Raw genomic sequence first — 12,438 nt, forward strand, 5'->3', positions numbered from 1 at the left:
ATCATACTTTGTTATGGCGTGTCTCAACATGCTGTACTTAGTGGTTTTCAGCTGTTTTTCGCACCTCATATTTTGACATTTTTCGACATATATACTTTGTTGTTTTTGGTTGATTTTTCAACATACTATGCTATGGTGTGTCTTGACATTCTATAATAAATGGTTGTCAGCTGTTTTTCAGTCATTTTTTCGACATGCTATATTATTATGTTTTTAGTCGTTTTTTTGCGGTACACTATACCATGACGTGTCTCGTCATGCTATACTATGATGTTTTTAGCTGTTTTTTGGACAAGTCATATTTTGACTTTTTTCGACATACTATACTTTGATGTTTTCCAGTCATTTTTTGGTGATATGTTATACTATTGTTTTGGTAGTATAATGCACATATTTTGAATACTTAAAAAATTCAGATTTATTATTTTTTTTGCTGATACACACAGTATGAGAGCAAACAGTAAAATGTTTCAATTTTCTGGGGATCAATTAAGTATTTATGACTCTATTTCAACCCTAAATTAGCTAATGTACCCATGTATTGTACCCACGTCCTTTGTATTTCGGCCATCTATCAAATAAAATTGAAAATATGTTAAGTGTCATCACTTCCATTCTCAAAAGCTTCTCAGGTATTATTTTTGAGACATTACATGCCTAGTATTGACTGTGAATCTCAATGCCACAAATGCAGACCTTTATATTGTTTAAAATGTGTTCAAAAAGTATTGTGGTCATATAATATGGAAATGTGCTGTTTAATTTATGCAAGTACAAGAAAAATCACTTTGTAAACAAATTTAATTATAGAATAGTAAAGTTGCATACATTTAAAAGAAATATGGGGATAAAAGAGCTGACTAAAACAATCCATTTACAGTTCAGTACAGTACACACATTTTTTACATGTAACAAGGGTAACAGTAGTAGTGTTATGCCGTGAGGAGCTGGAAATCTGTAAAGTATTGTCTAGACACATTGGCCTGGTATGATCACTTGTGAGGGTCTCACACTGCCATGTAACATAATGTAGATTTATGGTGGTCTGCTGTCCTCCCTGCATCTGGAGGGTTGGTTACATACAGGGGGGTCAGGCGCAACGCCCCCTCCTGCAAAGTCCAAGGTCATCAGGTGTTTGGTCCACATGACGCCCTGGCTCCCTCCTCTCCCTGCCTGTCTGTTTGTAGTATCAGATGTGAAGGTGATTTCTTCAGCGGAGTCCAGTTTCACACTCTCAAAGTAACTGTATCAACACAGAAAACATGTCAATGAGCTTGTGAAGTTAAAAAAAAAAAAAAAATGAAAATAAGCTGCTAATTTACGAACATACCTTCTATTTGGCTGTAGAAGCTCATGTGCATGGCGTGTCTCTTCATGCTATACTATGTGGTTTTCAGCTGTTCTTTGGAAATGTCATAATTTCTCATTTTTCGACATACTGTAGTGAGACTCAACAGTCTAGAGAAAAAAAAAGAAAAAAAAAGCATATATATATATATATATATATATATATATATATGTACACCCATTGCACATGGAGTATAATTGCACTTGTGAAAAATCGCACTTTTGGTATAAGTCCAGTTAGTGTGTTTGTGTGGTCTACCGGGAGCAGTGCTGGTTGTACAGTCTGACGGCAGCAGGAAGGAAGGACCTGCGGTAACGCTCCTTCACAAACTTTGGATGGAGCAGTCTGTCACTGAAGGAGCTTTCCAGTGTAGTCAGAGTGTCATGCATGGGGTGGGAGTCGTTGTCCGGCATGGATGACAGCTTGGTGATCGTCCATCTTTTATTGTCCATCAGTTTATTGTTCAGGTGAACACCCAGGTACTTAAAAAACTTTGTGAGACCTGTAAGTAATTTTTTGACATACTATACTACTATGTTTTCAGTCATTTTTTTTTTAGAAATGCTATATTATAACGCTTTTGGCCGTTTTTTTTTTCCTTTTTGAAATTCTATACTATGACGTGACTTGACATATACTGTCATATTTTGACATTTTTCGACATACTATAGTATGACGTTTTTGGTCATTTTTTAGTCTTTGGACGTTTTTTTGACATTCTATACCATGACATGTCTTGTTATGCTAGTTCATTAGGAAAAGATGTTATAACAGAATGCACATAATGTCTGACCTGTAGGTAATGGAAAAAATTGTTTTGGCAGGTGGAATCTCTCTGACAGCGGAGATAAAACATTTGTCCTTGAACATGTCCTTGAATGACATGATACCTTTCCTGTGCCAATCCAGGAAGCTTAAGTCATGTGCAGATGGAATACAAATATGGTTGGAAGCAATAGGGCTGAGAAGGGAGAAATCCCTAAAGCCAAAAGCCCTCCTGAACTGGGCCTACACTTTCAGGGTGTGGCGCAAAATGGGGTTGTCTATTAGCTTGGGCAGAGGGTATAGGGGCGGCGCCCCGAGGACTACAGGAAGTGATATATTTTGGCATGAGTTTTTCATTCTCCATTCTGGGCTATTGGGCTGAAGATAGTGGTGGTGCCAGGAGGCAAGACATCGAATGTTAGCGGCCTAGTAATAGTGGCGGATATTAGGGAGTCCGATACCCCCCTTTTTTGGTCTCTGAAAAAGGAACTTGCTTACTCGTGGTTTCTTATTTTGCCAAATGCATGTAGAGATAATCATATCTAGTGACATAAAGAAAGATTTTGGGATAAACACTACTATGCACTGAAAAAAATATGTAAATTTTATGTATATATATTATATTCATTTTAATAGAGCTTGTTCAGCCAGCAAGGGCTTGAAGCGGTGAAATTTTAACTTGATTTAACAAGGTAATAACATTTTCTTTGAAAAGATTCTTGAATCTCCATGTCACTACCACTCCCAAATAGGTGAACTGACATTTTTCAATTTGGAACGGTATGCCATTGTAATCAATCTCAAGTGCATCGTTATCAATCGGGAATAATTTACTTTTGTTTCAGTTAATTTTGTACCCTGATATAGAACCGAATTGGCTAAGTAGGGAAAGCGCGACTGGTAAAAAAGTTACGGGGTCTGAAACATATAACAGAAGGTTGTCCGCAAATAAAGATACTTTATGTACTATGCCCCCGCCCCCTGTTTTCTGCTTCCTTCTGCTTTTTAATAAGATCATTTGTGTTAGGTGAGTGGTCAGGAGGTCAAATTTAATTTGGAGTTCTAATTTTTTGTTGTATAGTTCCGGGGTTTGGGATAGTGCATATTATTTATCAATCTCTAGGATGTTAGATGACAGGTCTGATCGTTCCTTTCCAGACTGTTTTTTCTTGTTTACTGTAAATGATATAATCAGCCCCCTTAAACAGGCTTTGAGCCCATCCCAAATCACCAGAGCAGATGCAACTGAGGTTTTATTGGTACTAAGAAAAAGATGATTTGTTCCTTTATGAACTTTATAAATTTGTTGTCAGAAAGTAGAATTGAGTTAAAACGCCAGTGCCTTATGGTCTTTGGAACGCCAGGAAGAAGCAGTGACATCACCACAAGGGCGTGGTCAGAGATAACAATGCTTTGTAATTCACAGGAGCAGACTTGGGGGATTAACCTGTTGTCAGTCTATTCTGGTGTACGTGTGGTGGACATGGGAGAAAAATAATATACTCTCTCTTTAGGGTGGAGGGATCGCCATATATCTGAAATCCCATACTCCGAGAGAAAGAACTGAACGTGTGAAGGGATTTACTCACTACCCCAGACTTTGTGGATGAGTGATCCAGCAGTTGAGGTCTCCCCCAAAAATTAAATAGTGAGAGCTCAGTTCAGGAAAACGAGAGAATAAATGGTTAGAGAAGTTGACAAGCTGCATTGATATGCTTAGCCAATGCAGCTTATAAAGGGTTGTATGTTGAAGAGTAGAAAAGAATCCAGTAGTGCCTATCAGGGAAACTTCTCCCCCTCTCAAACCCCCAACCCCATAAAACTTTATAAAATCATGAAGAAACAACAGTAACCAGCATTATCAAAACCCAGATAGCAACTGATGTCAGGCACAGTTGCAAGCTCTTCATGATTACCACTCGTACCACTCTGTACATACAATTCTCAAGGTCAACAGTCCTCAGTCCCAAATTGAAAGTATTGAAGTATATTAAAATAAATGGAAGAAGAAAAATAAAAAGGTAATATTAATAACAATGATAATAAAATAGAATAAAAGAAAAAACTGCTCCCGTCATTTGATCATATGTGCTACCTTTGCTGCTACTGGGTGTACTATTCATTACTACCTTTATCACACAGCTGATTTCCCCCTTAGCCACCCCCAACCTCCACCTATTCTATTTTTTTTTTTATTACGAGACATGGTGATGGCAGCTCTTGCACTTGTTGTGCATAATGCTCATCACATATCTTATTTATTTGCATGTGCGGGCTCTGTTCTTTTATATACCGTTGGGAGTTTTAATGTGATCCCCTTAGAATTTTGAGGCTACTTGGATTCATTTGTAAAGCACCATCAAGCACAAACCCTTTTCTTTGCCAAATTCTTTTATTTGTTGAGATAAATCCTTTGATGTAAGTGTCTCTGGCTGAACTAAGTTTATGTGAGGTTTGAGTTCCTTAGTAAATAGAGACAGATCTGTCACAGCATCAAATAAAGCCTACTGGGTTTAGCTGCCAAGCTCTGTAAATACGATGTTGACTGATTCAGAGATAGATGTGAATTTTCGTGATTCATGATAAAGCACAGTTGCCTATTCTCTTCTAACATGAACTGGTTATTTCTGGTTGGTGTATCTGTAGGACAAGGCCAGACATTAACCAAAATTACTACTTGGTTGCAAGCTCCTGAACAAGTCTGTCAGCGTTCAGTGTGTTAATGTTTTCAAGATCTGTAAATGTGTCATTTCTGTATTGTATACAGCTTTTTTTATTTTTTATTTTATAAATAACACTGTGCTAAAGGATGAAGATTTTTATTTAAATATATGAATTAATATAACAAAAAATGTGAGAGTTTTAGAAATTAAATATTTCTAAACAAAATAAGGAGCTTTACACATAGATTTTTGACATCTCTTAAATGAAGAATAGATGTAAAGGAGGGCGCCCTCCAGTGGTTCACAAAACACACTACATCACACACAATTGCAGACGCCTTATTTTTTACCTTTTGACTCAAAAACACAGTGTATGCTAACTTTTTGCCAACAATAGAGCACAAAATGCTCGCAATAATATGACACCATTTCTATTCCGATCCTCCAGCAGCAGGTACATGCCTCTATCACACAATATCATCCATAACCTACAGCATCTGTCCATTTGCACACATGCTCATCAGCTTTGACAAAGCCAATCTCTGTAACCTGAATCAGTGAAACAACCACTGGCTAGGCCTGAAGGAAACACAATATGGGTCAGTGACCTTTCTCTGCAGGCCCAGGGGTCTTTTTGTCCTGCATGGAGCCGGAGTGCCGCCACCCCTCCCCCCCTAATGCCCAGACAGGGGCTAATGGGCACATCAGTCATCTCCAACAGTGGCCCAGTGAACACAAACAGCTCTGTTTACCACCACAACCTTTTGTGTTGACTGTGGCCACTGCCCCGTGTCTGAGCCGTGGCCCTTCCTGCACCATCAGCATGCGGGCCGACTCACCACTGGAGCTGGAGATGGGGTTAAGAGTGGGTGTGTGGGGGTCTTAAGGTTATTATCATGTTTTGAGACAGTTTTGCTTCATTACTCCTGTGTGCTTTGAGATACACAGTCAAGATAAGATTCATCATGGACCTAATGAGGACAACTTAGGCTGTACTTGAGATGTTTTTGACAAATTATACACTCTGAATTAAGCCGATCAAAACATGCGGTATCTGTGGGAAAGAAAAGGTCAGTAAAACAGGTCAGTGCACCAGAGTTGTCTACTGCTTCCCTAATTTGGACCACATTTAAAGTCTATAACCTGGATTCTGTTACCTCTCACTCACAGTGATCTGCCTGCCTTGGTTTTCAGTGCCTGTCTGGTTCAGCTCGCTCAGCATCCAGACTGTGTTGCTCAGTGTCAACAGGAGGAATGCTTTCCTGCACAAATATCTACACCTCATAAATGTCTCGCCCTCTGCTCGACCCTGTCTGGCCTCTGACTGTGAGGGGGTTGAGCAGGGGACAGACAGCCCGGTGCATATATGTGTGTGTGTGTGTGTGTGTGTGTGTGTGTGTGTGTGTGTGTGTGTGTGTGTGTGTGTGTGTGTGTTTTTCAGGAGGGTCGAGGTGAGGTCTTGGGTCTTAACAAGGTGCTGGGAGACGAGAGCAGGACAAACAGATCATTCAGACGCTGACTGCTTCTTCTTAAAGGGCACTACAGCTCCGATCTTTCGTTTTTGAGTATTTCAATTATGGAGGAGTTACAGCCACTGAAGAATAACCTCAACAATAATGAAAGCAGGAGTAACATTGTATCTTTCAAGCGATTCCTCTATTAAGTAAAGCAAAAGTGCAGCCTTAGTGTGAAAAACATATTTGATGTCAACATTTGGATTAATACAGATACTGAAGTGTGAGACTTGTAAATAAAATAAATACAGTAGTGTGGATAAAAAGTGTAAAAGCAAAAAGGAAAATGACAGGCAAGTCTGATGGTAAGAAGACCCGCGTCATTCTGTTTTAGCACAAACCTGAATTCTCAAAAACGTAAAGTGCATAAAACCTTCAAAAAGCCGAAACTGTGCGCACATATACTGCATGCATAACAGAAGGCTTTCAGAGGTGACTTGAATACTGAACCACCTGCTATTTGCAAATCTACACTCCTCATAGGGACTAATGCGTCGCCATAGACACATATGCCGAGACACTCACTAACTGTGCTGTGTTACTTGCTGTGGCCCAGATCCAGCCATGCCACCCCTAATCCATTTCTCTGTTGCTCATTATTAGTGGCTTGTAAAGATTCTGTATCAGCTATGCTAAAAGAGCTTTTCACAGTATTACATGGGATTACTGTTGCTCCTCGCTACATATGTTGCTCACAAACTCTGATGTAATATTGCCACCCTTTTTGCATGGTGCTCACAAAGTAACTAATGCATGACTCATTATTAGGGTCTTTTTTTGCTCTTTTTGTTTGTAAGTTGAATTGTGTTGCATCACCTTTTATCTAGAACTCTTTATATCTTTCCCTATATTGTGTCAGAGAGCTGTAGAGTGTCCATGAATGGATGAGTAAAATGTAAAGGAAAGAGACATTAGCATGCTCATATATGAGTATACAAGTTAAGGAGGATGGTCCACTCAGGGGTATTTTTTCCCAGGAGATTTAATAGCCATACAGTCTCCAACTACCTCAGATATGCATCTGGCCTAAACTGCTCACTCATAATGTATTAACCCAGCTTGGCAGCAATCACAGAATACTGTGTAATCAGGGGGATGGATGCAGTTTGTAAAACGGGTCTTTGAATCCAAAAGATCAAATTTTTCCCAGCCTCAATTCTGTGCCTAGCTGTTGAAAAAAGACAGAGGATAAGAAGTTCAGAAGTCAGCTGAGCCCTTCCACACTGCACAGGGCTTGTTGTTACTTGTGGTTCCTAAATCGACCGCAACACCCACATGAATCTGGGTTTGCAAGACAGTATCATGTATGGATGCCTTTCTGTGTCTGAAGCGATACTGTGCCAACAGCCACAGTTGTTCTCTTACTGTCCACAGCACTCTACTGACCCAACAGCAGGAAAAGTTACAGCCTGTCATAAAAAGGGTCAGGCGCCTTCTCATACTATCCCATTTGTAAGTGCAGGACAGCTGGAAACGCTCTTTATGTTAAATAATAAAGAAAGGCCTTTAGCCCTCTGAGGAGCGAGATCAGCTGTGAGCTCAATTAATCACTTGCACCCAAAATCTCATCAAATTAAGGCATGTAGATGATAATTTACCCATAGGCTTCACATGTGAGAAACTGGGATTGGTCTCCAAGGTAGCAGGTATAATAATGTCTCAACTCTTGTCTCATAAAAATATACAGGTCAGCTATTGAATGGGAAACTGAGGCTGGAGTACAGCATTACTATTTTGTTCTTTCACAATACACCCCCCTTTCTTTCCACACCCTCCCGTGTAGTGCTGTTTGTGCATTCCTGTGTCGACAACCCCTCCGTCTAGTTCTCTGGGGTGTTTACCCCCTTTCACGGTAGCAGGAAAGCAGCTCCCACCATCCCATCTCTGTTTACATTGCTCTTCTCCTCTATTTACTCTGTGTTCCAGCGCCCTGGCGCACCGCGCTCTAAACAGCTGTTCCATTATGGAGAGAGCAGGCGCTTCAACCACGCAGTGCTGCCACACAGCTCTTTCTGACAGCCCACCATAGTCGCTACCATGATGACTGTCTGGCTCCGCTGGCACGCCTGCCATTGTTGCCATAAAGCTCAGTCTCCTTCAATGCCAGAGTGGCTTCTGGGCATAGAATCAGCCGGGGCAACTGTCAGAGATTGTCTTCAAACCGCAAGACAAATTTGCCAAGTTCAGCTTTTGATTAAGTGTCTCTGTACGGGATGCAGTTCTGTGGTGATTTAAACAAGCGGCAATCATATCCAGATGATCTAGAATAAACTGCCACAAACATCTTTACAATGAAACACGGCTTTTATAGTATGTCGTTACAAAACAGTGAGCATTTTCATCATTTTGGCACTTTTTCTGTAAGTACCCCATATATCCTGCTTCTACATGACATCATCCATAGGGGCCATTATCCCACAGAGCATGATGATCCTTCCTCTGAAACGTTTTGCCTGGCTCACGCTGTCAGGTAAAAGAAAGACTATTGTCTAACTGACTGCCTTAGGGTCACACCATACCATGAATCTCCAGTGAATTATTTTTACCCTTTGCATGTTCTTTTTCCTGCTGGTGTGCACAGCTGGTGCTGAGTCAGGAGACAGGAAACCTGGGAGAAAGGCCACCAAGCATCCCCAGGCTCCCAGTAGGGCCCTGTGGCTACAGGGACAGGAGACACTCCATTTATCACAATACAATAGCTACAGCTTGGGGCTGAAGAATATGGACCTGTCTGGATCTGTATGTTCCTTCAAGTACATGTGAACTGGCATCAGTGAGTGTGTGTGTGTGTGTGTATACGCCTCCCCTCAAGGTGCGTTCGTATGCATGTTTGGTGTTTCATATAGCATGATACACAGTGTTTCCTCAAATATCAAATGAATTACCACATCAGCAATATGGCAAGTCACACATTTAAAGGGACGGTTAAACCCCCCCTCCACAAAAAATTAGATACACATTTTTTCTCTTACCTATAGGACTGTTTATCAAGCTAGATTGTTTTAGTGTGAGTTGGAGAGCTTTGAAAATATTGGCCATAGAGATGTTTGCCCTCTCTTGAATGTAATGGAACTAGATGGCACTTTGTTTGTGATGCTCAAAGCAAATAAATAAATAAAAATAAATAAATAAATCAGACATTGTGTCCGGGTTACTTAAGATAATCCACAGACCATGTTTTCAGTTCTGTGTAGGAACCTTTTTTTCGACAGAACTATGCCTGCCAACCATATCACTGTGTAAAAGGAGGCGTTCATTTTCTTCTGGTTAACCTAGCACCACTGAGTGAGCTAACACTGCACCTCAGCCAAGAAGACTTTAATGTTTACATCTGACGCTATCACGAGCACGAGCCTCACGTCCACGAGTAAATGCACGCTTACCTCTGCATGCTGATACTTTTGGTAGGTGTGGTTCAATAGAAAGAAAATAGTTCCTACATGAGTAACATATCTTGAGTAACCGGGTCATGACTTCTGGAAAGAGACATTGTTGTTGAGTTTTTCAAATCTGGATTGATAAATAGTACTACAGGTAAGAGGAAAATTGTTTTTGGGGTGAAATGGCCCTTCGAAGAACTGGTGCAATACAGTCTCATCCATTAAATGGTGATGTGAATGACAAAATGACTAGCACAGACTGCAAGTGCAAAATCCACAAACATCATCCATGATTCATACAAGTGAGCACACCACTGATCAAAGGGCTATAGATCCTGCTCCCTCTCACTACCTGAATCTTTTAGGTTTAATTTGTATGTTTTTGATCAGATGGTGTGGATAAAATAAAAGCCTCAACCACCTTTACCAAAGCTTAGTTACTGGTTTCATTTATACGGTGCAACAAATTAGTCTGAATTAGGGCTGGGTGTTAAGTAGAAAATTAGTTATCATATAATTACTATGTTTATTATTGACCAAATATCTTGGTATCTATTTGACAACAGCAGTATATTGTATTGGTGCTTTCACAAAATATTTACACAATGATATTTTTGATAAATAATCATCAGTAATGTGGATATAATGACTAAGTGGGTAAAGGCAAATAATAGAAAATTAGCACGGCCCGGTTAGAAGAAAAGTTAAGAAAATTACATTACTTTGCTGTAATACAGCCTTTAAAACCAGGAAGAGACACTTACAATATCTCAGTCTCATATCACAGTACCTATGTAATATCGATATATTGCCAAGCCCAAGTCCAAAATTACACTGATGTGGATGTTAATGCAGAAAACTAACCAGGACGCCAGAAAGAGGTAGGGCTGATGTATTGTGAAAAATGCCAGACATGTAAAAAAAAATAAATGAGAAGAACTTAGAAGAAAAAAAAGAGGAAAATCTCCCCTATCGTGGGCTGCAGGTGGTCAAAACAACTGATAGTCTGTCGCACATTCTCCACAGACCTCTCAGGGTGATGAAGACACATGCATGCAGTAGTTAAAGCTGCCACACACACACACACACACACACACAGAACCTCTTTCTCCTAGCCTCCCTCAGTAGTAGCCTCACCCACGATGAAAAAGGATATCAGCATGTATAATGGCACGAGTGGTGAGTGAGCGTATTAAAGAGTGAGACATAGAGAGGGAGAGACAGAGCATGAACTCATGCATGCATGCCTGTGTGTGTGTATAAAAGTGCCAGTCATAGCAGGATATAAAAGAATTCTGCCCAGCTGCCAGGCCCCCAGCGCCGGTTGCCAGAGCCCTTAAACACATCCATGTCCTTCACTGGATGGCTCTGCTCTGCTCTCCTCCTCGAATATATCTAGCACTTTAAAAATATACAATCTGCTTAGATACAAGGCAGTCATAAGCTCCATGACTGGCACTTGGACATCTTATCAACATGAGTTGAAGCCCCTGGGCAACTAAGCCAGGCTTTGATCAGACATTTTGGAGACATCTCTCATTTTCTTCAAACAAATCCATTGGGGTTGGTGTGCTAAATTTGAAACAAACTCAAAGCACTAAATGTACCTTATGATAGCAGGAAACAGAGGCACAGCCATATACGGTCTGTGTAGTAAAGAGGTGAGAGGGCTGAAAAATCAGCATGTGAGAGTGAGGAAGAGGAGAGAAAATGATAAAGAGAAGTGAGGACAAAAAAAGGTGGAAGAAATTCAGTCAGAGGGAGGAGAGGGAAGAGCACAGCATGCATGGGCCTCGCTATGAGATCAACTGACAAACATCTCTGCAACCCTGACAGAGGCAAATCAGCACCCACCCTCCGAATGGCCTGTGACAGTTGTTATGTACAGAGAAACAATTTCACATTAAATCTTCTTCTGAATTTTAGCCCTGCTACCTGTCGGTGGGAGAGAAACAAAAAATGAATGAGTGAAAGAAAGCGATAGAAAAGTCAGTCCCAGGGCCTGCTGCTGAGCAGTAGGGGAGAAAGTGAAAGAAAAGGAGAAAGAGAAAGATGTAGACAAGAAAGAAAATGAAACCTAAATGGACCAATTCAGCTGGCGGAGCCACACAGAGAATTCACCTGAGGGCAGTCTTATGCCCTGCTTGTGTCTCCATGGAGACGGGCCTCCTGAGTCTGTGCTTCTGTATACACTGACAGTAGTCCAGCTAGCTCATCCTGCTATTGATTCCCACACAATTTCCCAGACCAGATCAGTGAAGAAAAGCTAGCCTGTAGTCAAGTTCTTGGCTAAAAACTAAACTGGTGTCAACAGCTGCAGCTAACCGCTGTGTATTCTCATTTTTTGCATGTTTTACAGTTGGTCACTGACATATAATATGTATTTCAAAGAAGTATTTCACTGCTGGAAAGATTGTCTTTTCACAAAACTGGGCTGCCTGTGCTGAAGACAGACACAAATGCTTTTTGAAATCTGTGCAATATGATCAGAGAAAACAGAAAAAGGGCTGTTGAGTTTGCTTTCACTAAGTTTTTTTTCAATCTACATATTTTACAATACAGAAAACAGCATGGTGCCCACTTCAACAACAGCCAAGCATCAGGGAAAAAGAAAATGCTGAATTTGTGAAAAAGAAACAAGCCTACAAAGTATGTATGGTTATTAGAAATAATAATAATAACAAAATCAGACAGAGAATTTTATAAAAATATCAGGAAAACTCATCTCAGGCAATAATCATAGGAAATAATCTCCTCAGAATTCATCC

The 12,438-nt window shown here is 40.4% G+C and overlaps 1 long non-coding RNA gene across 1 annotated transcript in view; it reads right to left on the reverse strand.

The window, feature by feature from the left end:
* Positions 1-825: 825 nt before the first annotated feature.
* Positions 826-12,438, reverse strand: part of LOC148186475 (uncharacterized) — a 46,101-nt gene continuing 34,488 nt past the window's right edge. Inside the window, exon 4 of the long non-coding RNA XR_015774824.1 lies at positions 826-1,243. This is a non-coding gene — a long non-coding RNA (uncharacterized LOC148186475). The remainder of the gene's footprint in view (positions 1,244-12,438) is intronic.

This window comes from Plectropomus leopardus, chromosome 18 (assembly GCF_026936395.1).
Source record: "Plectropomus leopardus strain MGB_pleo_1.0 chromosome 18, ASM2693639v1, whole genome shotgun sequence".
Classification (NCBI taxonomy): domain Eukaryota; kingdom Metazoa; phylum Chordata; class Actinopteri; order Perciformes; family Serranidae; genus Plectropomus; species Plectropomus leopardus.